We start from the raw sequence: 26,507 nt of genomic DNA on the forward strand, positions 1-26,507 counted from the left end.
AGCATAACTTTGAAAAAACAGTAGCACTGACTGATAACAATACAAAATACTTTGGCTTACTTTAGCGTGGCAAAAACACATCCATTTTTCCTTTCGGCAAGGTTGAAACCCCACCCTTCTTCTCCACTGACCCCCTGACATGCCAAATACATCACTACAACATTTAACCCATTCCTCTCCTTAATATCTTCTTCCAGACCTTTGCTCTCTACGTTTTTGGGCCCTTTTGAATTTAGGATTAACCCAGCGGGCGTCTGATTCTCCCTCGCTAGATCCTGAACTCATAGCCCCATCCTGTGGCTGGCCTCCCACCTGTTCTACTACCTGTAATCCCGGGCCCCCCACTAATTCATAAACACTATCTGAATCCGAGTCCTAAATATCTTCATCATCCTCCAACTGATCAGGAGTATGTACAACAGTTGCCATATTTAAATAGCGATCTCATGAACGTGAGTTGTAAGTGTGAGAAATGGTCATCAATATAACAGTATAACAAGAGTTGGAAGATGCAGATATAAATCAGTACCGGTGGATTGGCCCAGATATATGCAAATTACACTTCCTTACACTTGTAAAGAAGAGCAGGGCACTTTCTTCCATCTATGGTGGTCATGTCCCGAAGCAAGAAAATACTGCAAGCAACTTAGAAAGTGGCTACAAGAAATAACGAATGTAGCAATTGAATTTACACCAGAGTTCTTTCTCTCTGCAAGGAACGTTTTCCAAGCCCTAAGTCATTGCAGGGTTTTTTTCATTAGTCTACTTGCTCCGAATAAATTTCTTTCCAGCCCTAACAAAGTGCTAAGGATGTTCTCAGCTCTTACTAGTTTGCAAGCTTTTCATTGTTACTCTCTGCGAAGAATGTTTTCCAAATCCTGTCTTTGTAGGGTTTTTTAATTGATGTAACTTGCTCCAAATGTTTCTTTCCAGCCCTAAGCAGGTGCTAAGGATGTTCTCAGCTCTTACCGGCTTGCAAGATCTTTCATTGTTACTCTCTGCAAAAAATGTTTTCCAAATCCTGTCTTTGTAGGGTTTTTTAATTGATGTAACTTGCTCCAAATGTTTCTTTCCAGCCCTAAGCAGGTGCTAAGGATGTTCTCAGCTCTTACTAGTTTGCAAGCTCTTTCATTGTTACTCTCTGCGAAGAATGTTTTCCAAATCCTGTCTTTGTAGGGTTTTTTAATTGATGTAACTTGCGCCAAATGTTTCTTTCCAGCCCTAAGCAGGTGCTAAGGATGTTCTCAGCTCTTACCATCTTGCAAGCTCTTTCATTGTTACTCTCTGCGAAAAATGTTTTCCAAATCCTGTCTTTGTAGGGTTTTTTAATTGATGTAACTTGCGCCAAATGTTTCTTTCCAGCCCTAAGCAGGTGCTAAGGATGTTCTCAGCTCTTACCATCTTGCAAGCTCTTTCATTGTTACTTTCTGCGAAAAATGTTTTCCAAATCCTGTCTTTGTAGGGTTTTTTAATTGATGTAACTTGCGCCAAATGTTTCTTTCCAGCCCTAAGCAGGTGCTAAGGATGTTCTCAGCTCTTACCGGCTTGCAAGCTCTTTCATTGTTACTCTGTGCGAAAAATGTTTTCCAAACCGTCTTTATAGGCGGGTGTTTGTGTGTGTGTGTTCATTGCTTTACTTGCTCCGAATGTTTCTTTCCAGCCCTAACCAGGTGCCAACAAACTTCCCAGCTCTTATCAGCTTGCAAGGTCTTTCATTATTACTCTCTGCAAATAATCTTTTCCAAGCCCTAAGTGTTTCCAGGTTTTTTTTCCATTGCTCTATTTGTTCCAAATGTTTCTTTCCAGGTGCTAATGGTGTTCCCAGTTCTTACTGGTTTGCAAGCTTTTTCTTTGTTACTCTCTCCAAATAAGGTTTTTTTAAAGCCCTTAACCAGGGGATAAAATAATGTACAGGAACTGACCAAAGGACACTAGCCAGATGAATACCTGGTATGCAGATTCTTTTCCCTATTTTCCTCCCCCAAAATTAAGGTGCATTTTATTTATTTATTTATTTATTTATTTATTTATTTATTTATTTATTTATTTGATTTGTATGCCGCCCCTCTCCGTAGACTCGGGGCGGCTAACAACAGTAAAAAGACAATATGAACAAATCTAATATTAAAAATAATGTAAAAAAACCCAATTTAAGGAACCAATCATACATACAGACATACCATGCATAAATTTTATAAGCCTAGGGGGAAGGGAATGTCTCAGTTCTCCCATGCCTGATGACAGAGGTGGGTTTTAAGGAGCTTACGAAAGGCGAGGAGGGTGGGGGCAACTCTGATATCTGGGGGGAGTTGGTTCCAGAGGGTCGGGGCCGCCACAGAGAAGGCTCTTCCCCTGGGTCCCGCCAAACGACATTGTTTAGTCGACGGGACCCGGAGAAGGCCAACTCTGTGGGACCTAACTGGTCGCTGGGATTCGTGCGGCCGAAGACGGTCCCGGAGATATTCTGGTCCGAAAAATGCTCTGAAAAATACGGTAAATCACATTTTTTGAGGGCCATTGCAAGTTTGGTCACTAAACAAACGGTCGTTAAGTCAAGGACTATCTGTAATGGAGTAAAAAATGGTAGTGAGTTTCCCTGGAATAAGCTGTGGGAGAGATTAGGGCGTTGTCCATCAACCCAAACTTTTGAGGTGCCATCAAGGAGATGTAACATTCTCTCAATGAATTAGGGTTAAATTAATTTCCTGGGAATATGAGTATTTGGCAGTGGGGCTTTTCTGGCTCTTGTCCTTTCACACAAGAATCCAAAAATACCGCTCCCAGCTGCAATGTGGTTTTTCTCATTTAGAAAGGGGGAGGGGGGAGGGCAAACTTCTCAAACTCAGGACGCCACCCAGGAAAGGGGTCAGCCGTGTCGGTCAACTGGCCTCTTCTGAACCAGTGGGATGCCAAATTTTGAAAGGAGCCAAGGATTTCCTTTGCTTATTTGGGAAGCCCAAAATACATCTCGAGAAGGGGCAGGAGAAAGCAGAAATGGGAACGTGCGCATAAATTATCCCCGAATAGCACACCTCGGGGTTGATTCCCAAAAGCACATTTATGCGGGCAAATAGACGTTTACATATACGCTGTTTACTTTTATATATGCAATATATATTTATATCTCTATATCTATAACCTCACAAAGGTACGATTTTAGTTTTCCAAGTCTTTCTAAATATGCGTCTACAAATTTAGTGTATGTATATACACATACGTATATACATATACATAAATACATATACATATACATACATATATTATTTATTTATAGGATTTGTATGCCGTACCTCTCCGCAGACTCGGGGCGGCTAACAACAATGATAAAAAACAACATGTAACAATCCAATTTAATAAAACAACTAAAAACCCTTATTATAAAAACCAAACATACACACAAACATACCATACATAACTTGTAATGGCCTAGGGGAAGGAATATCCTAACTCCCCCATGCCTGGTGACAAAGGTGGGTCTTGAGTAATTTGCGAAAGACAAGGAGAGTGGGGGCCGTTCTAATCTCTGGAGGGAGTTTATTCCAGAGGGCAGGGGCTGCCACAGAGAAGGCTGTTCCCCTGGGGCCCACCAAATGACATTGTTTGGGCGACGGGACCCGGAGAAGGCCAACTCTGTGGGACCTTATCGGTCGCTGGGATTCGTGCGGTAGAAGGCGGTTCCAGATGTATTCTGGCCCAATGCCATGTAGGGCTTTAAAGGTCATTACCAACACTTTAAATTGTGATCGGAAATCAGTCGGCAGCCAGTGCAGGCTGCGGAGTGTTGCAGAAACGTGGGCGAATCTAGGAAGCCCCACGATGGCTCTCGCGGCTGAATTCTGCACGATCTGAAGTATATTTGTTGTCGTAGATTTTCACGGGTACAGGTATGACGGTCTTGGCATATTCGGGTTTCTTCCCGTGTAGGATTCAGAAATTTCTGGCGACGTTTCGACGAGGTCCCACTCGTCATCTTCAGGCTGGTGCTTCTGTCCTTATTCTAGGGCGAACACAGCGAGACCTGAGCTGCCTTCCCTCTATAAATACTGGTGGGTGGGTGTGGTTTGATGGCTCAGCAATTGCCTGCTGTGTAGAAACTTCCTGGTGAGTTAGTGGGGTAACACCTGGGGTCGTTGATGTAACTGAGGTATGCTGATTAGTTAATGATTGTGGATTAGGCGTGATATCCTGAGTAGTTGGAGCTTGCAGGCTACTTAGTTGTTTTGCAATGTGTGTTCTGAGTCTGGTTTCAGTTTGTATGTCTGGGATACATTTGTTAATGAGGGCTGGTTTCCAGATGTCTGGTAGCGGGAGGTATCATCCCGCTTGTTCATATTTTGGGGATGATACCTCCCGCCCACCAGACATCTGGAAACCAGCCCTCATTAACAAATGTATCCCAGACATACAAACTGAAACCAGACTCAGAACACACATTGCAAAACAACTAAGTAGCCTGCAAGCTCCAACTACTCAGGATATCACCCCTAATCCACAATCATTAACTCAGCATTAGCACCAGCCTGAAGATGACGAGTGGGACCTCATCGAAACGTCGCCAGAAATCTCTAAATCCTACACGGGAAGAAACCCGAATATGCCAAGACCTTCATATATATAAACATATATATCTCAAAGCAGAACAAAGCCAATAACTTTAGCCTGATGATAGTGGATGTGATTTCGCTGAAACATCACAAAGACACTCAAAATATTACACGGGGGAAAACCCGAACTCACAACAATCTACATATACACTGCTCAAAAACAAAATAAAGGGAACACTTAAAAAGCAGAATATAACTTCAAGTCAATCAAACTTCTGTGAAATCAAACTGTCCACTTAGGAAGCAACACTGATTGACAGTCAATTTCACATGCTGTTGTGCAAATGGAATAGTTGTGCAAGTGAAATATTCAATGAGAATATTTCATTCATTCAGATCTAGGATGTGTTATTTGAGTGTTCCCTTTATTTTTCTACGCAGTATACATATCTATACATACTTATATTATTGTTGTATTAATATTGACAGCTTATGCACTGGAAATAAATTCCTTATGTGCCTAATCACTCTTGCCCAATAAAGAATTCTATTCTATTTTTCTATTCTATTAACTCAATTCTATCCTACCCTATCCCATTCTATTCTCTCTATATATATGTACACAAACACATACCACATATATATGTATATGCACAAATACTGTAAATACACAAACATATACATATACAGTGATACCTCATCTTAAAAACCCCTCGTCATACAAACTTTTCGAGATACCCGGGGTTTAAGATTTTTTTGCCTCTTCTTCCAAACTATTTTCACCTTACAAATCCAAGCCGCCGCCACTGGGATGCCCCTCCAAACTTTTGTTGCCAGCGAAGTGCCCGTTTTTGCACTGTTGGGATTCCCCTGAGACTCCCTTCCATACGAACCACCACCTCTGGACTTCCGTGTTTTTGCGATGCTGCAGGGGAATCCCAGCAGCACAAAAAAGGGTGCTTTGCTGGCAATGGAAGTCCAGAGGTGGGGTTTCCCAGCGAGGGGAGCCTCAGTGAAATCGCAGCATCACAAAAACACCAAAGTCCACAGGTGGAGTTTCGAGGACTTCCATGTTTTTGCGATGCTGCAATTTCGCTGAGGCTCTCCTCGCTGGGAAACCCCACCTCCAAACTTCTGTTGCCAGCGAAGCACCCATTTTTGCGCTGCTGGGATTCCCCAGTTGGGATTCCCCAGTTGGGATTCCCCTGCAGCATCACAAAAACATGGAAGTCCGGAGGTGGGGTTTCCCATGGAGGGGAGCCTCAGGGGAATCCCAGCAGCGCAAAAACGGGCGCTTCGGCTGGCAAAAGGGTGAGTTTTGGGCTTGCATGCATTCATCGCTTTTCCATTGATTCCTATGGGAAACATTGTTTCGTCTTACAAACTTTTCACCTTACAAACCTCGTCATGGAACCAATTAAGTTCATAAGACGAGGTATCAGTGTATATGTATATTGGATTGGATTCCCATTCCCGTTGCTACTGGTGCTCTGCGTGCACAGTTTCACTTCTGCATGTGTGCATGCGCGTCCCAGCATGTTTTGGCTTCTGCGTAGGAAGCAAAATCTTGGTGAGGGGAAACACCCATGCATGAGAAATTTTGGCAATTTGGTGGGCCCAGTGGGCCCATTTTTCATCCTCTCCAAGCTTCAGAGGTTCCCTCTGGAGATTGAAAGTGCCTTCCGAGAGCTTTTGCACAAGCCAAAAATCAGCTGGAGCTGAGCCAGGATAACAGCTTGCATGCCGGAAAATATGGTTCTGCATGTCACCTGTGGCATGCGTGCCATAGACCTGCCATCACTGCCTTATAATAATGATTCTGCTCCATGGAAACTAGACCTGCTACAGAAAAATTATACAGTAATACCTCGTATTACGAACTTAATTGGTTCCGAAAGTAGGTTTGTAAGGCGAAAAGTTCGTAAGACGAAACATTGTTTCCCATAGGACAGGGGTCGACAAAGTTGTTCAGAATCTAGGAGCCAGCCAAAAAATTTAGGAGCCAGAATTTTTTTTAAGCAAACTTGGTTTTTAATTTAACAAAAAAAACATTACAAACGTTATAAACCAGTGTTTCCCAACCTTTTTTGAGCCGCGGCACATTATTCGTATTTTCAAAATCCTGGGGAACACTGAAAGGGGGGGGGCGGGCTAAAGAAAAGTTTGGACAAAAAAACCCTCTCTCTTTCTCCCTTTCGCTCTATTTCTCCCTCTTTCTCTCTTTTCCTTCCTTCCCTTCATTCTCTCTCTCCATCCCTCTTTCTTTCTTCCTCTCTTTTTTGCTCTCTTTCTCTCTCCCTCCTTCCCTTCCTCTATGTCTTTCTCTCTCCCTTGCTCTCTCTCTGTCTCTCTTGCTATCTCTTTCTTGCTTTTTTCTCTTTCTCTTGCTCTCTCTCTCTCTTTCACTGTCTTGCTATATGTCTCTTTCTTTCTCTTTGCCTCTCTTGCTATCTCTCTTTCTCTCTCTGTCTCTCTTGCTATGTCTCTCTTTCTTTCTCTTTCTCTCTCTCTCTGTGCCTCTCTTGCTAAGTCTCTCTTTTTCTCTTGCTATGTCTCTCTTTCTTTTTCTCTCTCTGCCTCTCTTGCTATGTCTCTCTTTCTATTTCTTTCTCTATCTCTCTTTCTCTGCCTCTTGCTGTCTCTCTTTCTTGCTCTGTCTCTCTTTCTCTGCCTCTCTTGCTATGTCTCTCTTTCTCTCTTTCTCTGCCTCTTATATGTCTCTCTTTCTCTCTCTCTCTCAGCTGACTGCAAGCGGGAGCCCTGACGGCGGCAGCTGGACGTGGTGCTGGACACCGTATATGCCAGGCACGCAGCGCCAGCATGTACGACGTCCAGCAGAACGTCCAACCGCCACCGTCAGGGCTCCCACTTGCAGTCAGCTGAGAGAGAGAGAGAGAGCGATCCCTCTCGCCGCCGCCATCTCCCCCGACGGCCCCCCCCCCGCTCCCATCGGACACTTGCCGTCGACGAAAGAGGAGCTCCAGCTGGGCGGGGCGCTGCCGGTACTTCCGTCCTGGGGCTTCCGCTCGCAGCTGTCCCCCGCCTCCTGCTCGATGCCGCGGTTTTCGGCGCTCTCCTGCTGGGCCCCAAAGAAAGAAGGCGGGAAAAAGGTGCGAAGAATGGAGCTCTCCTTCTTCCTGCCTTCTTTCTTTGGGGCTCAGCAGGAGAGCGCCGAAAAGCGCGGCATCAAGCAGGAGACAGCTGCGAGCGGGAGTACCGGCAGCGCCCCGCCCAGCTGAAGAACACCGCCGCGGAACACCGGTTGGGAAACGCTGAGGCGCCAGACAACATTTTCTAGGCGCCACTGGCGACCAGGCGCCTGGGTTTGTCGAGCCTTGCCATAGGAAACAATGTAAAAGCGATTAATGCGTACAAAAAGAAAAACAAATTGCAAAATGGCGCTCCGCTAGGTGGCGCCGCCCTGCTGTCACCTTTTAAAACAGCCGGGGGGCTTCTCGGCGTTCTCCTGAACGCCGAACCCTTAAGTTCAGGTTCGGGTTCCAGAGGCCGCCGAGAAGCGCCCGGCTGTTTCAGAAGGTTACAGCCGGGCGTTGCCGCTCAGCTGAGCACCGTTTTTGCGATCGGTGGTGGCGTTTTCAGCCGATCTGGAGGCTGGAATGGAGGTGGGGAATCCCAATAGGGAATTCTATGGGTGGAGCTTTGACGTCATGAAGACATCTGGACGGATCTGCGGTGGGTTCGTAAGCCGAAAAAAGTTCGTAAGAAGAGGCAAAAAATTTCCAAACCCCGGGTTCGTATCATGAGGGGTTCGTATCACGAGGTACCACTGTATACATTTTTGAAATCAGAACAAAAAAGTGATTCTGAAAAGTACAAGGTCTACTGCGATGATTACAAAACATATATTTTGTAGACGTGTGCTATTTACTATTGTACGCCGTCCGGAGTCCACAAAGAGTTGGGCAGCTTAAAAGTCAATTAAATTAAATTAAACTCATTTAAATTATACTAAAATGCATCATGTCCTTGATTTGGTTATTTCTGCTAAAACTGAACCAGCGGGTCGAAGTCGCTTCTCTCCGACAGGTCCTTCGAGACAAAATGAACCAAGAAATTGTAGGAATCGAAAGAGGGCAGACAGATATGTGTGCAAATTTTCAGAGTACAAGAAGACAGAAACTGCACGTTCGTCTTGCCACCATCTTGCAGAAATCTTCTGCCCGCCAGTTTGGGGTTAGGCTTGACATCTGGAGGTCACCTTCTGAAGAACTTCACATTCACAGGCCCACTGCCAGCTCGCCTCCCGTCTCACAAATGCAGCTCTGTTCTCCCGTTTTCTCCCTCCCTCTGAGCCATGCGCCAGCCATTCCAATCTGAATTTTGTCAGCAATTCATACCATTTCTCTCCCTTTCTCTGAAAACTAAAAGAACAAACCCAAGTCTACATTGATATGAACAAGATTCCAAGGCACAAAGGCTGTTTTTGAAGACCGGGAAACACATTACTGTATTTTTCGGAGTATATGATGCACCTTTTTCTTCCCTAAAAGAGGCTGATAATTTCGGCACGTCTTATACTCTGAAAGTAGCTTTTTTCGAAGATCCCCCCCCCAGCACTAACTAGATGCTAAAGATCTTCCCAGCTCTTACCTTGCAGGTTCTTTCATTGTTACTCTCTGCAAAGTGTGGCCTTATAAAGTGGTACTTGTCTGGTCGAAGCTATTGTTTAATTTGGAGATTTTGGCCTGCCATGTACAGTGGCACCTCTACTTAAGAACTTAATTCATTCCGTGAGCAGGTTCTTAAGTAGAAAAGTTTTCCCATAGGAATTAATGTAAAAGCAAATAATGCGTGCAAACCCATTAGAAACATAGAAGTCTGATGGCAGAAAAAGACCTCATGGTCCATCTAGTCTGCCCTTATACTATTTCCTGTATTTTATCTTAGGATGGATATATGTTTATCCCAGGCATGTTTAAATTCAGTTACTGTGGATTTATCTACCACGTCTGCTGGAAGTTTGTTCCAAGGATCTACTACTCTTTCAGTAAAATGATATTTTCTCACGTTGCTTTTGATCTTTCCCCCAACTAACTTCAGATTGTGTCCCCTTGTTCTTATGTTCACTTTCCTATTAAAAACACTTCCCTCCTGGACCTTATTTAACCCTTTAACATATTTAAATGTTTCGATCATGTCCCCCCTTTCCCTTCTGTCCTCCAGACTATACAGATTGAGTTCATGAAGTCTTTCCTGATAAGCTTTATGCTTAAGACCCTCCACCATTAAGCATAAAATGTATCAGGAAAGACTTAATGAACTCAATCTGGAAAAAAAATAAAAGCCCAAAATTTGGGTGGGAGGAGGAGGAGGAAAAGGAGGACAGTCGCTGCCCAGAGTGAAGGGAGCGTTTCTTTTCTCTGGGCTCTGGCAGAGGTTTATTCCCTCTCCAAGCGCCCAGAGAAAGGAAAATGCTTCGCTCGCTCTGGACTGCCAAAGCCTCCTTAAGTGCCACCAAAAGGCTCCTCTGGCAGCCCAGAAAAGCCCGAGATGGACGGGATTAAAGGGGGAATGGCAGGAAACTGGCTGGGCCTTCATGCCGCTCTCAAATTTCCTGGGAATTTTTCCAGGCTCGGTTTCTTAAGTAGAAAATGGTTCTTAAGAAGAGGCAAAAAAATCTTGAACACCCGTTTCTTATCTATAAAAGTTCTCAAGTAGAGATGTTCTTAAGTAGAGGTACCACTGTATACAGAATGTAGAATGTTTTAGTGCTGTGGGAATTTGGGAAGGGGCTGTTGCATGAGGTTTGTAGAACTGTAGCCGTAACCAATTCCTTCTAGATTCTCAAGGTCATCTTTTGTTCAGCACCTGCCCGGAAGTTGATGGGAGGACCGGACACGTTGGCAGAACCAGACTGGGCCATGTGATGAACTTGTGGGTGTGGGAACAAGGGAATGAACTTGGGTGGAGAAACCCACGAGACATCAGTTTTGGCTTTCTCACAGATGTGCCAACATGGTGCTGCTAATAAATTGGAACTTTGAAGAAGATTATGCCTTGGACTCTGATTTAATTTTGGATGCTATTTGGAACCCTAATAGTACTAACACTTCATGTGATCTTGATTTTATCTCTGTAATGCAACCTAGGATTGCTTGGGCTTTTTTGGCTGCACCCGTACACCACAGGATCATATTAAACTGATTGTCCACTAAGATTCCCAAGAGCCTTCTCAAGCCAAATTTCTCCACTTCCGTACCTGTCCATTGGGAGCCGGGGTGGCACAGTGGTTAGAGTGCAGCACTGCAGGCTACTACAGCTAACTGCTAGCTATAGTTCAGCAGTTCAAATCTCACCACCGGCACAAGGTTGACTCAGGCTTCCATCCTTCCGAGGTGGGAAAAATGAGGACCCAGATTGTTGGGGGCAAGAGGCTGATTCTGTAAACCGCTTAGAGAGGGCTGTAAAATAATTATGAAGCTGTATATAAGTCTAAATGCTATCGCTATTTTTCCTCCCTAAGTGCAAGACCTTATTTTTCTCTACATCAAATCTCATTTTGTTGGATATTATCTCAGGGACTGCCTTCTGCTGCACGAATCCCAGCGACCAGTTAGGCCCCACAGTGGGCCTTCTCTGGGTCCTGTCAACTAATGTCGTTTGGCGGGGAAGAGCCTTCTCTGTGGCGGCCCCGACCCTCTGGAACCAACTCCCCCCAGAGATTAGAATTGCCCCCACCCTCCTCGCCTTTCGTAAGCTTCTTAAAACCCACCTCTGCCATCAGGCATGGGGGAACTGAGATATTCTTTCCTCCTAGGCCTTTACAATTTATGCACGGTATGTTTGTATGTATGTTTGGTTTTATAATAAGGGTCTTTTTAAGTTATTTTAGTATTGGATTGGATTGTTACATGCTGCTTTTTTATCACTGTTGTTAGCCGGTCCGAGTTTACGGAGAGGAGCGGCATACAAATCCAATGAATGAATGAGTGAGTGAGTGAGTGAGTGAGTGAGTAAATAAATATTCATGTTTGATAGTATCCTGTGTCTTCTGCTTAATTTTCAATGTCAGTCTGCCCACTTCTGCACAATATAATATCTTCATTATCTCTTCATCTCGCGGTGTTTCTTCATTTTTCCAATGTTGTGCGAATATAATTTCCAGTTAACTTCAGAATTTTGCTCTAATTGCCTAGAGAAAAAAGACAAAATGAGAGGATCCTTCTCATCTCTTATTATTATTATGGATTCTTCTGTCCAGCCTTATTTACGAGTCTTTCTTTCTTTCTTTCTTTCCTTTCTTTCTTGCTCTCCCTCCTTTCCTTTCTCTCTCCTTCCTTCCTTCCTTTCTCCCTTCCTCCTCTTCTTTCTTTGTTTTCTTGATGTAACCAAGGAAGGCACTTCCAGAGAAGCATAATTTAAAGTGTTTGGTTAAACTGTTGATTTATGCAGAGTAGCAGTTTTAAACTACCTGTGATGCTTTGGTTTCCATGATTTACATAAAGCTGTCATCAGTGACAATTAAATATAATCAGCTTGATACCATTTGGTTAGATCCTGGTATGACAGTCCAGGGTCCGACGTGCGTCATCTGACAAAGCTTCTTCACTCTTATCTTCCAAGCATTGTGATCTGGCTGCAAGATTTGCGCTGCAGAACATGTGGGCTACTGGAGCTCGGGGGACATTTTCCATCACACTCAGCATTCTTCTGCATGGAAGCCTAGATTAAAATCCAAGATGCCCTCAGTGAAACGTGACCGGCATTGCAGATATGGGCACCCACTGGGCAATTCCCACGTTAAATAGAATCTGAGATGGGGGAGAGGTGATCTATAAGGTATGCAACCTAAGGGCAAACATCTGGAGACCTTCAAGTAAGGGAGACACCATGTCTCCAAGGTCATCAAGATCCAGGGTTGAATTGCTCTGACCATACACATTTCTTCCAATGCTCCACAAAAACTTTACCCTCTTTTGATTTAAGCTTATTGGAAGACATTTTGGGGCATTCACACCTTCTTGGCCAAAAGGGCTGTGAAAATATTTACTGACCCCCTCGCACCCTGGACATAAACCGTTTCAACTCCTGCCCTCAAAACGACGCTCTAGAGCAGTGTTTCCCAACCTTGACCACTTGAAGATACAGTGGTGCCTCGTGATACGAACCCCTCGTGATACGAACTTTTCGAGATACAAACCTGGGATTTGGAAATTTGTTGCCTCTTCTTATGAACTGTTTTCGCCTTACGAACCCGCTGCCGATTGCAAAAACGGTGCTCCGCTGGGCGGCGCTGCCAGGCTGTTACCTTCTGAAACAGCAGGGCACTTCTCGGCAGCCTCCAGAACCCGAACCCGAACTTTTGCCGAACTTCCGGGTTCGGGGTTCGAGAGAAGCGCCGCCGCCCGTCTGTCACCTTCTGAAACAGCCAGGGGCTTCTTGCCCTTCTCCCGAACACCGAACCCTGAAGTTCGGCAAAAGTTCGGGTTCGGGTTCCGGAGTCTGCCGAGAAGCAGTAGTAGAAAGAGTAGTAGATCCTTGGAACAAACTTCCAGCAGACGTGGTTGGTAAATCCACAGTAACCGAATTTAAACATGCCTGGGATAAACATATATCCATTGTAAGATAAAATACAGGAAATAGTAAAAGGGCAGACTAGATGGATCATGGGGTCTTTTTCTGCCGTCAGTCTTCTATGTTTCTATGTTTCTAAGCGCCCGGCTGTTTCAGAAGGTTACAGCCGGGCAGCAGCACCGGGCGGAGCGCCGTTTTTGCGATCGGCGTCGTCGTTTTCTGCCGATCTGGAGGCTCAAACGGAGGTGGGGAATCCCAATAGGGAATTCCATGGGCGGAGCTTTGACGTCACGAAGACGTCCTTCCTGGAGGCCACGTTTCGGCCAACCAGGAAGGACCTATGCCGAAATTCCGGGTTTGGCGTGCAGGAAAACGCCAAGAAGCCCCCAGCTGTTTCAAAACGTGACAGCTGGGTGGCGGCGCTTCTCAGTGGCCTCCCGAACCCAAACCTGAAAGGTTCGGCAAAAGTTTGGGTTCGGGTGAATGCCGAGAAGCCCCCCAGCTGTTTCAAAAGGTGACAGCCGGGTGGCGGCATCCACCGGAGCGCCATTTTGCTATTTTTCCCCCTTGCATGCATTAATCGCTTACAGAAGGTGAGGAGGGTGGGAGCAGTGGGAATCTCTGGGGTGAGCTGATTCTAGAGGGCCAGGCCCCCCACAGAGAAGGCTCTTCTCCTAGGCCACAGCAAGCAACATTGTGTAATTCAGTGTTTCCCAACCTTGGCAACTTGAAGATATTTGGACTTCAACTCCCAGAATTCCTCAGCCAGCATTTGCTGACTGGGGAATTCTGGGAGTTGAAGTCCAAATATCTTCAAGTTGCCAAGGTTGGGAAACACTGGTCTAATTAACCGGACCCGGAGAAGGCCAACTCTGTGGGACGTAACCGGTAGCTGGGACTCCTAGAACGCAGTCTCACAAGTAATCTGGCCGGATGGACATTGCAGTAACTTGCTTAACAACAGTGGCGAGAAAGATCCTAAAATGGAACAAAGCTCCCTTAACAAATAACCGCATACATTTTGGCTCCACTGTGATTGTAACTCAAGACCTGGCTTGATATATTATTATAATCTATTATATAATATAAATAAGCATGGCTTAACATGAGGCACCAATGCAGCTAGTGACATCATTGTGAATTTCCCAGGGAGTCAGTTGCCACTCACCACAATTTGTTGTTAAATGAGACACCTGGTCCAGTGGGTTTCCCCTCGTAGTTGTTAGGTGAATCACAATTTCTGCTGTTATATGAGATATCACTGTGAGTTGTTACCGAATCTTGTGAATTTTCTTCCCATAGTTGTTAGGTGAATCACTGCAGTTCACAAGCTGGGAACCTGGTTGTTAAGTGAATCAGCAGCCACACCAAGCACATCAGCTGTGACAACAACCGGAGGACAACTCCACACTGGGCATTTTGAGGGTGCGGTTGGAGGCCACAAGTTTAAATTGTTTTTGTCTGACTCATTTCACCGCAGCAACGGTCTCCAGGTGGCTGCATGCAGATCTCAATCCTGATCTCTGGAGGTATCTCCAAAAACATAATTAAGCATTTACACACTACAATTAAACCGGCATTTGAAGTGAATCGTGAGGTCCACATTCCTCTTGGTCGGATTTCAGATTTTAGATAGATGATTAAAAGAGAGAAAAGCTGGATGCACAAAAACCAACTTCCCAACTAAAATCTCTTGGGGAAAAGTATGGTGGCAGTGCTCCAAGAAGTGAACTACAGTGGTACCTCGTGATACGAACCCCTCGCCATACGAACAATCCGAGATCCGAACCCGGGGTTCGGAAATTTTTTGCCTCTTCTTCCGAACTTTTTCCATCTTACGAACCCGCCGCCCGAACGCCGAACCCGAACGCCGAACCCAAACTTTTGCTGACCAGGAAGGACATCTTTGTGACGTCAAAACTCTGCCCATGGAATTCCCTATTGGGATTCCCCACCTCCTTTCCAGCCTCCCGAACGGCCTGACAGCTCCGCGGCTCTTTTGAAAAGCTAACAGCTGGGCGGGGGGGCTTCTCAGCGTCCTCCTGCACCCGAACGCCGACCCCGAACTTTTGCCGAACTTCTGGGTTCGGCGTTCAGGAAAACGCTGAGAAGCGCCCGGTGTTTCAAAAGGTGATTGCCGGGCGGCGGCGGTTTTTTGCGTTTTTTTTCCTCGCACGCATTAATTCATTTTACATTGTTTCCTATGGGAAACAATGTTTCGTCTTACGAACTTTTTGCCTTAAGAACCTCCTCCAGGAACCAATTAAGTTCGTAAGACGAGGTATTACTGTACTTGTTTACAAGTAAGTCCTTGACTTACAGCAATCCAGTGGCTGTTCAGAGTTACAACAGCACTGGAAAAAAGTGACTTAGAATCTTATTTCACACTTAGCAACCCTATCGACGGTCAAAGGATCAAAACTCAAGACTTTTGGAAATGGACCAAATAAACAAAACATCTGACAAAGTTAAGATTTACCAGTTGGAAACTACAGATAATCTTCAACTTACAGTAGTTCATTTAGTGACCGTTCAAAGAGACAACTCACATTTATGAAGGTTGCCAAAAGAGCATGCATGTGCGCTATGCACGCTCATAATTTAATGCCTGGGAAGGGCGAAAACAACTTACTGGAGGCAATAATAATAATAATAATAATAATAATAATATATTAGATTTGTATTCCGCCCCTCTCCGAAGACTCGGGGTGGCTCACAACGATAAACAATGCGGTACAAATCCAATAATTAAAACTATAGCAAAAACCCACTATCAATTAAAAAACAGTCAACACTACCCAATCATAACCACACATAAATCACTTTATCGTGTTGTTTTTCCCCTTTTTCTTGATTGTTTCCTGGCTTGGAGTTTGGGTCACTTCATCCTTAATGTATTATGAACATATTTCCTAAGAATTTTATATCCAAACATAAACATATATATATATATTTCTGATATTATACCTAATTTTAAAAAAACCGTTCAGGTTTAAAATCTACATGTTTTCCTATCAGCTTTTTTAACCACTTGAGTAGTTTTACCCAATTTTTTTAAACACCTGGTTAACTTAACTTCAGGGATTCAGTAAACAACTAGAGCACGGAACTCAGGAAATGGAGCAAAACTCGCTTAGCTGTCTTGTTTAGCAAGGGAAATCTGGACTCAATTGACCTCGACTTAAGACCATTAATTGAGCCACAAAATTTAGGTTGCTAAGCTTGGTTAAGTGAGGTTTGCCAGGTTTTAGGATCTTCATTCACAGTTACGACTGTGAAAAATGGTTCACAAGTCAATTTTTTCAGCACTGTTGTAACTTTGAGCAGTCGCTATATCAACCATTGTAAGTTGAAGACTCCTTGTATGGTGAGCCAGACAGAAGAAGCCAAAAGAAATACAAGCAGTAGAAATAGAAACAGCATAAACATGAAGCTCAATTATGGTGGTTAAATCAAGGACTAACTTCCCATATGCCGTATAATCAGGGATGAAAAGGAGGTTGAGACCATGTTCACAAATCAATAGACAGTGGTACCTCTACCTACAAGTGCCTCTACTTACGAACTTTTCTAGATAAGAACTGAGTGTTCAAGATTTCTTTTGCCTCTTTTCAAGAACCATTTTCCACTTACAAACCCCAGCCTCTTAAACTGTACCTGGAAAAGGCCCGGAGAAGCCTCCGTGGGGCCTCTCTAGGAATCTCCTGGGAGGAAACAGGGCTGGAAAAGGCAGGGAGAAGCCTCTGTGAGGCCTCTCTAAGAATCTCCTGGGAGGAAACAGGGCTGGAAAAGCTGGGGAGAAGCCTCTGTGGGGCCTCTCTAGGAATCTCGTGGGAGGAAACAGGGCTGGAAAAGCTGGGGAGAATTCTCTGTGGGGCCTCTCTAGGAATCTCCTGGTAGGAAACAGGGCCGGAAAAGGCGGGGAGAAGCCTCTGTGGGGCCTCTCTAGGAATGTCCTGGGAGGAAACTGTGGACCATATGGTCAGCTGCTGCAAGAACATCACACAGACTGATTACAAATCATGGCACAACTCTGTTGCACAAATGATCCACTGGAATTTATGCAAAAACTATAACATCCATACTGCTAAAAACTGGTGGGAACCCAATCCTGAAAAAGTCTTTTGGTAAAAAATTATTTTACTGAAAGAGTAGTAGATCCTTGGAACAAACTTACAGCAGACATGGTTGGTAAATCCACAGTAACTGAATTTAAACATGCTTGGGATACACATATATCCATCCTAAGATAAAATACAGGAAATAGTATAAGGGCAGACTAGAGGGACCATGAGGTCTTTTTCTGCCATCAATCTATGTTTCTAAAGTCACTGAAAATCAGTTGATCAAGATGATCCCATCATCCCTTTCCTCCCACTTAGGACTGTATGACTGTAACTAGTTGCTTGTATCCTAAGATTTTTTATTACTATTGTTTCTTCATTGCTTATTTGACCCCTATGACAATCATTAAGTGTTGTACCACATGATTCTTGACAAATGTATCTTTTTCTTTTATGTACGCTGAGAGCATCTGCACCAAGACAAATTCCTTGTGTGTCCAATCACACTTGGCCAATAAAATTCTATTCTGTCCTATCTGGTGGGATAAGGTACTGGTAGCATAATACACCAGACATTATCCTGGTTGAGATAAAAACAAGGTGACTATCATAGACATTGCAACACCAGGGGATAGCAAGGTCGATGAAAAGGAACACACACACAAAAAATCACAAAACACCAGGACTTAAAAACCGAAATTCAACAACTGTGGCACAGACCAGCAGTGGTAATTCCAGTGATGCTTGGAATTACGTTTAATTACATTCCAGTTAAGCACTGGAATTACATTTAAAAACAGCTCAAAATTGAGGGCTCGGCTAGCAATTAATGCCAACTAGTAATTAATGCCAAATCTGGCGAAACAACTGTGACACAATTGTAGATAACAACAACAGAGTTTGAAGGGACCTTGGAGGTCTTCTAGTCCAACCCCCTGCTTGGGCAGGAAACCCTACACTACTTCAGAAAAATGTTTATCCAACATCTTAAAAACTTCCAGTGTTGGAGCATTTTACAATGTGGAACAGATGTTTGATCCCAGGAAGACCAACAGCAGGAGCAATTTTCTGTTTTTGATTCCTGAGTGTGGCTAAAACTTTTTTAATGACCACCAAAGACGAAAGCGCCAAAGGAAGTTTTAAATTCCTTCTGCAAATATTATTTGGTGCATTCCTGTATTAAAAAGTACGCAGTGCAACATTGACGTATTAAAAGGTAGGCAACTCGCTTTATTCCAAGCATGTCAAAAGGCCACAGACAGTTCTATGAAACGCCATGTCGTAACTACTGGCCTATTTTGCAACAGCTGACGCCGGTCCTATTTGCTATGCAAAATATATAATACACACACACACACATATATATAAATGTCAAGGAAGGTGCCAGGCTGTCTGTGATGCAACAGCAGGCACCAAACTTAATCAAATTATATCAAATGCAGCCATTATGGGAGGCAGGCGAAATCGTGTGGACTTAGCAAAGTCTCCGAATATAAAGTTGGAAAACTTTTAAACATTTAAAATCACAGCCTTCCCCAGTCTGACTGAACCAAGCAGCTTGGAAAAAGATGTTTTAGAGCGGTATTATCTAACCCTGGCTACTTTTAACATTGGTGGACTCCAACTCCCAGAGTTCCCCATCCAGGCATGCTGTCTTGGAGGGGATTCTGGGAGTTTAAAGTTCATCTACCTTAAAAAAGCCAAGCTTGGAAGTGGAAAAGTTTTAAGTGGAAAACAGCTACTATTTAAAATTTATTTATCCAATTTGTAGGCCACCCAACTCCTTCTGGACGAATAAGTTATAGATCAAAGCTGAGTTGTTAAATCCATCTTTTTTGCAATGGGTGATGTTTATAATAAAACCGTAGTAAGATCACACCTGGAATACTGCATCCAGTTTTAGTCACGTTACAATACAGCAAGGGTCCCCAAACTTTTTACACAGGGGGCCAGTTCACTGTCCCTCGGACTGTTGGAGGGCCGGACTATTAAAAAAAGCTATGAGCAAATCCCTATGCACACTGCACATACCTTGTTTTACAGTAAAAAACAAAATGGGAATGTACTATTTAGAGGGGGGAGAAGATCTGAAATTCATATATGTTTATGTTTTGTTTTTAATTTTCTTTTGTTGACATCTGATTGGCTATACAAGGTTTTCTTGGCTTATGAAAAATGTATAAAGAAGGAAGCACTTTGGCATAATGGTTAATACGTTAGAAATATAATTGGTGTTGCACTTTTGAAGGAACATTAAGGAGGGAATTTAATTAAAAGAAAATGAATGTAACTGGATGACAAAATTAGAAAAAAAACCTTTTGCAACTTTTTTGATGATTGATATTAGTTACTAACAAAATACCACATTTTATTCATGGAAAATTAGATGGTACACTGTGTTGTTTGAATGTATGTTGAGAGAGAGAGAAAAAAATACACCTCCCAAAAACACTCCTTCCTTCCTCTGTCCCTCCATTTATTTCATTCTTCCTTTCTTTTTTCCTTCCTCCCTCCATTTCTCCTTCCTTCCCTCCTTCATTCCTCTCCACTTCTCCTTCCCTCCCTCTTTCCCTTTTCTTTCTTTCTCTCTCTTTTCCCTGTGATCTTGTCACTCACCGGCGGGCCGGATAAATGGCCTCAGTGGGCCACATGCGGCCCATGGGCCATAGTTTGGGGACCGCTGCAATACAGTATATATATATTTCGCCAAACCAATCCTTGAATATAGCTTTTCAGACATAAACACTCTAGGAAGCTCCCAGATATTTACTAGATATTTACCTTCCACTCCTCCACTTGCAACAGAATACCCGACGCAACTACTTACAATCCTAGGTTTAGAAAGCTCAGAACTAGCGTTGCCTTAAACACGACCTAAGCATAGCCCATAAAGTCATCTGCTACAACATCCTTCCTGTCAACGATTATTTCAGCTTCAACCACCAAAACACATGAGCGCGCAACAGATACAAATTTAAAGTAAGCTGCTCTAAACTGAACTGCAGGAAATACGACTTTAGTAACCGAGTAGTTGATGCATGGAACTCACTACCAGACTCTGTAGTATCATCACCTAACCCCCAAAACATTACCCTTAGACTATCCACTCTTAACCTCTCCCGATTCCTAAGTGCACCAGCTTCTGTCTCCTGTCCTAGTATCTACTAGTATCTAGCTAGTATCATGTATATAAATATTATATCTCTGTAAACCACCAATATGTACTTGACAAAATAAATAAATAAATAAAAATATATATACGAATCCCAGCGGCCAATAAGGTCCCACAGAGTTGGCCTTCTCCGATCCCATCGACCAAACAATGTTGTTTGGCGGGCCCCAGGGGAAGAGCCTTCTCTGTGGCGGCCCCAGCCCTCTGGAATCAGCTCCCTCCAGAGATTCGAATAGCCCCCACCCTCCTTGCCTTCCGTAAAATGCTGAAGACCCACCTTTGTTGCCAGGTGTGGAGATAATTACCACCTTCTCCCCCTTTTTATTATGTTTTCAGCCTCACTGTATGATGGATTCGGTTGAATATGTATGATTGTATAGTTAGGGTTTTTAATATGTATTAATGTTTTTAAACTGAGATTAGAACGCCTCCCACCCTCGTCTTTCGCAAGTTACTCAAGACCCACCTATATCACCAGGCATGGGGGAATTAAGACATCTCCCCCAGGCTTTCTTATATTTTGTTTGGTATGTATGTGTTGTATTGTATGGTTTTTAAATTGTTGGGGTTTTTTATATAATTTTATTATTAGATTTGTTCTATTGTTATAGTGTTTTTTATTACTGTTGCCGAGTCTTCAGAGAGGGGCGGCATACAAATCTAATAAATTGAATAATAAATTGAATTGAATATATTGGAAAAAGTGCAGAGAACATTGATGATTAAAGGCCTTTTAATTGCGGTATAAATCTAATTAACCCCAAACCTTCCCCAAATCAGCAGTTTTCCAAATTAAGAGTTCTTAAGTGTGAGCCAGCAATGTGCAGCAGCAGTACAAGCTAATACAATCCTAGGTTGCATAAAACAGAGATAGAATTAAGATCACCTACCGTTCCTAGTACTGTTTTATAAAGCCATAATGCAGAGGTCTTCCAATTTGGCAACTTTAAAGACTTTTGGACTTCAACTCCCAGACTTTTTATTTATTTATTTATTTGGGCAATTTATATACCACCCAATTCCAGTTGGACTCTGGGCATGTTACAATAATAACAATAAATACAACAAAAATATACGGTAGGTTACAACAAGCACAACAATAAAACAATGTAAAAATGCATTTATAACTCTAAAAACCATACATACAGTGTTCCCTTGATTTTCGTGGGTCTGAACTTCGCGAAGTCTATACCATATTAATATTAAATATTAAATATTAATTAAAAAATACTTCGTGGTTTTTTTTTCTACACGTTTTTTCCCACCCGTGATCTCATACGTCATCGCCAAATTATTGTGGTTTTAAAAATATTTTTATTGATTTTTTAAAATTATGAACACACATACAACATAAAACAAGTGCTCTATGAGTAGGGCCCACCACCAGACAAGCATTCACACCCCACCACCAAATCGGGGTGGTGGGGTGGTGGTTTCTTGTATATATCATTTTAGCTCAAGAGAAAAATATATGTTTACATATTATAGAGTGATTCCAATTAACAATTATTAATAAATAATTATGTTAATAAATATCAGGATCATTAAGTATCTTCTTCAATGGTGAGTACCAGTAATAATGGTGAATAATAATCTAAAGGTTGTTAAGGGAATGCGAAATTGTAATGTAGGGGTTTAAAGTGTTAGGGGATGTCCTGTGATACTGTTCATAGCCAAAAATAGTGTAATTACTTCCGCATCTCTACTTCGCGGAAATTTGACTTTTGCGGGCGGTCTTGGAACGCATCAGGGAACACTCTCAATCTTTCAACGCCCCAGGCCTGCCGGAAAAGTCAAGTCTTAACGGCTTTCCGGAAGACCAGTAAGATGGGGATAATTCGGACCTCCAGAGGCAGTTGATTCCAACGCATTAGAGCCACCACAGAGAAGGCCCTTTCCCGTGGCCCCACCAACCAACCTTGTTTGGCGGGCAGGACCTGGAAGAAGTCGACTCTGTAGGCCCTTATTGGTCGCTGGGAGGTAGTTGGCTGGAGAATTTGGAGTTGAAATCCACAAGTCTTAAAGTTGCCAATTTTGAGGACTTCTGCCTTATTTAAGATCACACTTGGAATGCTACATCCAGTTTTGCTCACATTAGAAAAATACATATTTATTTATTTTATTAATTATTATTAATAATAATAATAATAATAATTTATTAGATTTGTATGCTGCCCTCTCCGAAGACTAATTGGATTTATATGCCAATTTATATTCAAATAATGATTTATTTATATGTTGAGAGTTTGGAAAAAGTGCAGAGAAGAGCAAACTTAAGATTATTAAAGAGACAAAAAATGAGATGCCCGGCAACTAAAACATATTTTTTTTGCAGGAATTGCGTTTGGCCAACTTACAGAATTAGGTGGCCTGGGAGTGACATTGATACCAGTCTTCCAATATTTGAGGGTCCGCCACAAAGAAGGGGTCAACTTATTTTCCAAAGCATCAGAAGGCAACACAAGAAACAATGGGTGGAAACTAATCAAGGAGCGATGTCTAAATTCTCCCATCATCCAAGTCATGTTTGTCCCAAAGGTGCTTTTTCAAGAGGCAACTAACTGGAACCTTCTGGTTTTTATTTATTTTTATTGTATTTATATGCCGCTGGTTCTGAAACGGACTCAGAGAGGCTAACAAGTAAAAGATAGATACAACAACAATAAACTAGAGAAATAGTAAAAAAACGATCAGAATAAAATAAATAATAAAATAAAACAATATCCTAAAAGCATACATAGACTACAGTCAATTTAATTCCAGGCCTGCTGGAAAAGACAGGTCTTAAGGGGTCTTTTTTTTTTAAGATGTTTCGCCTCTTACTCAAAAGCTGCTTCAGCATAGAAACATAGAAGACTGACGGCAGAAAAAGACCTCATGGTCCATCGAGTCTGCCCTTATACTATTTCCTGTATTTTATCTTACAATGGATATATGTTTATCCCAGGCATGTTTAAATTCAGTTCCTGTGGATTTACCAACCACGTCTGCTGGAAGTTTGTTCCAAGGATCTACTACTCTTTCAGTGAAATAATATTTTCTCACGTTGCTTTTGATCTTTCCCCCAACTAACTTCAGATTGTGTCCCCTTGTTCTTGTGTTCACTTTCCTATTGAAAACACTTCCCTCCTGAAACTTATTTAACCCTTTGACATATTTAAATGTTTCGATCATGTGCCCCCTTTCCCTTCTGTCCTCCAGATGATACAGATTGAGTTCATTCAGTCTTTCCTGATACGTTTTATGCTGTAAGACCTTCCACCGCATCTTCTTCTTGGTCAAGAAGCCAAAGGCCTTCAAAGAAAAACCAGAAAGTCTCTTGAAAAAAGCACCTGTGGGGACAATCAACATGAGAAGCAACCTCGAATTAAGGAGAAACTTCCCAATGGCGAGGACAATTTAACCAGTGGAACAGCTTGCCACCAGAAGTTGTGGGTGGTTCCGTGAAGGAGGCTTTCAAAGGGAGACTGGACAACCATTGGTATGAAATGGTACACAGGATTTCCTTGTTGAGCAGGGGGCTGGACTAGAAGACCTCCAAGGTCCCTCCTCCCAGATATTTTCTTAATGGACCTTTCTGTCCAAAATTCTGCTCCACCCTGACCCAACCTCAACAAGCCGGGGAACGTCCCCCAAGCAGGTTCTTTTATTGATTGATTGTATTTATATGCCGCTCAGTGGGACTCAAGAGTGTCTAACAAATGCAATAAATACAATAATATTAAAATACAATCACAAATATATAATAACATCAGTAATAACAATAAATAATATCTTTAAAAGAACCAGACACACAGCAGTCAATCTAATTCCAGGCTTGCTGGAAAATCCAGGTCTTAACATTCGGGAAGACTGGTAGGAAGAATCTCTGGGGGCAGTTGATTCCACTGAATCGGAGCCACCACAGAGAAGGCCCTTCCTCAAGGTCCCGCCAACCGACAATAAGTGGTCCAGTAAATAGTCTGGCCATGAGCCATTTAGAGCTTTAAAGGTGATAACCACCACCTTGAATTGGGTTTGGAGACCAATTGGCAACCAATACAGCTCATGTAGAGATGGAATAACATGGGCACACCTTGGTACACCCATTATTGCACACGCGGCTGCATTTTGCACCAGCGGAAGTCTTCAAACACTCTTCAAGGGTAGCCCCATGTATAGTGCATTGCAATAGTCAAGATCAATCCCTTAAAATAATAATAATAATAATAATAATTTGTTTGCAAGTTGCCTTGGAAAAACCCACTCCTCACTCAATTTAAAATCAAAGCATTCAATCTATTTCTCTGGCCATTTCCCTCCCACCTGCTGGGAGACCCTTTGACACCCAACAGACATCCATTCACACAACCCAGTGGGCTTAAAGGTGGTTTGTTGCCTTGCCACGCCTCGTAGCCCCCATCCACCCACCCAGTCGAGTTGGTGGTCAAGGTTCCCAGAAAGCAAAGGGAAGGTCCATTCCAAATAATTAAACCACGATTAGGATCACCCCAGCTTTCCCCGTCTCGTCTGAATGCAACGGATGCAGGCTTAGCCTTTTGAAAAAAAAAAAAAGCTTCTGAACAAGAAAATAAAACAACCAACCCCAAACCTCTTGCTCAGCCTGATGGGCTTGGGGATCCGGGCTCCTTTGCAAAGCTCAGGTTTTGCACCACGTGCAACCAAGCCGGAGACCCTGCCCATCCGGCATTACTGCCCACCAACCCACCCTCGGGAGCCGGTTCGGGTCTCGCCCTTCTTTTCCTTTGCCCAGGATCGGTCCGCGGATTGCAAAACCCAGCAACCGGCTTTAATACAAAATAATAATAATAAATCCGGGTTTAAAGGCCTCGCGGTGCAAATCGTGGTTTGCTTGGTTTATTTTTCCGGGGGGGAAGAAGCGATTTTTTATTTTTTGCAAAGGCCGCCCCGCCCCGCTTTGTAAATGCACCCCACCCCCAGGATCGCGGATATCCCCCCCCCAAGAAGGGCGAGCCCCCCCCAAGCAAGCTCCGGGGGAAAAAAACCCATCGTGCAATTGCATGCATGCAAGCTCCAGGGAAAAAACCCACCCACCCAGCCGCATTCTTTCCTCGGGTGCACCCCCCCCGGACTTTGCAAAAAAACCCTCCCCGGCCTTGCAGTTCCCCTCTTTCCAACCCCCTCCCCATTCTGGAAGCAGCACAAGGCCAGGCACGCTTCTCCTATGGAGGGTGGGTGGGAAAGGGAAAAAAAAACCCTCCACGCGTGGGACATGAGTGGGATGCATGCATCCTCCCGCGCCCTTACTCCCCCCACCCTCACCACGCCCGCCTTACCCGTAGTTGGTGGGGGGGTGGTTTTTTGGAATTTTTAATATTTTTTTAATTATTTGCAAATCCGGAGCAGCGCAGCCTCCCGCGTGCAAAGCCCGGGCGGAAGGTGGGAGGGGGGAAGCGAGAGAGAGCGAGCGCGCGAGGGGAGGAAAAAAAAAAGGAGAGATAAAAGGAGAGCGCGCGCGCGCTTGTGCGGGCAAAAGCGGGGCGCGCACGCGCCGGAGCCGACCAATCAGAGCGCGCCTTCCTTCCTCTTTTTTTTTAATTTAAATACTCTGCGAACTCGGCCCCGCCCTCCCCCCCAGCTGGGGAAAGAGACTGAGAAAAGAGACAAGAGATGGCTTCCCGACCACGCCCCTTGTCTGGCCGCGCCTCTTGCCTGGCTACCTCCTCCTCCCAGACGGAGCGAGTCCGGCCGCGGGCTGGTCACGTGATGCGGCGGCGGCGTTGTGGGCGGGGCCCGGGCCGCACGAGGCACGCAGGGCGCGGCTGGGCTTTTGCAACCGGGCGCCCGCGGGCGCATTTGAAGGGGTGCGTGGTCCCGGGGAGTAAGGGAGGGGTTGTCTCGTCTGACTCCCGTTTGGGGGAGCTCTGCCTTAGCTTTAGCGTCTCTGGCGTGGGCTTCTGTGGCCGGAGAGCCCCGGTTGGGTACGAGGCACGCGTGCCCTACGTGCCATACTGTGCAATACAGCGCGGGGTCTTCGCGTGGGAGCTTTGCGAGGGAGGGGAAAACGCCGCCGCCCGCGTGGAACGAAGGAAAGAAGGGAGGGCGGCATCGTGAACGCGCGTCTGGTTAAAAGCGGAGGGTGTCCTCGGCTTAACGACCGTCTCTCGGAAGTCAGGGCTGCAGTGGGGGGAAACAATCGTTTAGGCCCGGTTTTTTGCGACATCCTCACAG

General features: G+C 44.0%; 1 protein-coding gene across 1 annotated transcript in view; it reads right to left on the reverse strand.

Moving 5' to 3' along the window:
* PTP4A3 (protein tyrosine phosphatase 4A3) overlaps nucleotides 1-25,850 on the reverse strand; it is a 124,595-nt gene extending 98,745 nt beyond the window's left edge. Inside the window, exon 1 of the mRNA XM_070748367.1 lies at nucleotides 25,613-25,850. The gene's annotated coding sequence lies outside the window, so the exon portion shown is untranslated. The remainder of the gene's footprint in view (nucleotides 1-25,612) is intronic.
* Nucleotides 25,851-26,507: the final 657 nt, after the last annotated feature.

This window comes from Erythrolamprus reginae, chromosome 3 (genome assembly GCF_031021105.1).
Source record: "Erythrolamprus reginae isolate rEryReg1 chromosome 3, rEryReg1.hap1, whole genome shotgun sequence".
NCBI classification, from domain to species: Eukaryota; Metazoa; Chordata; class Lepidosauria; order Squamata; family Dipsadidae; genus Erythrolamprus; species Erythrolamprus reginae.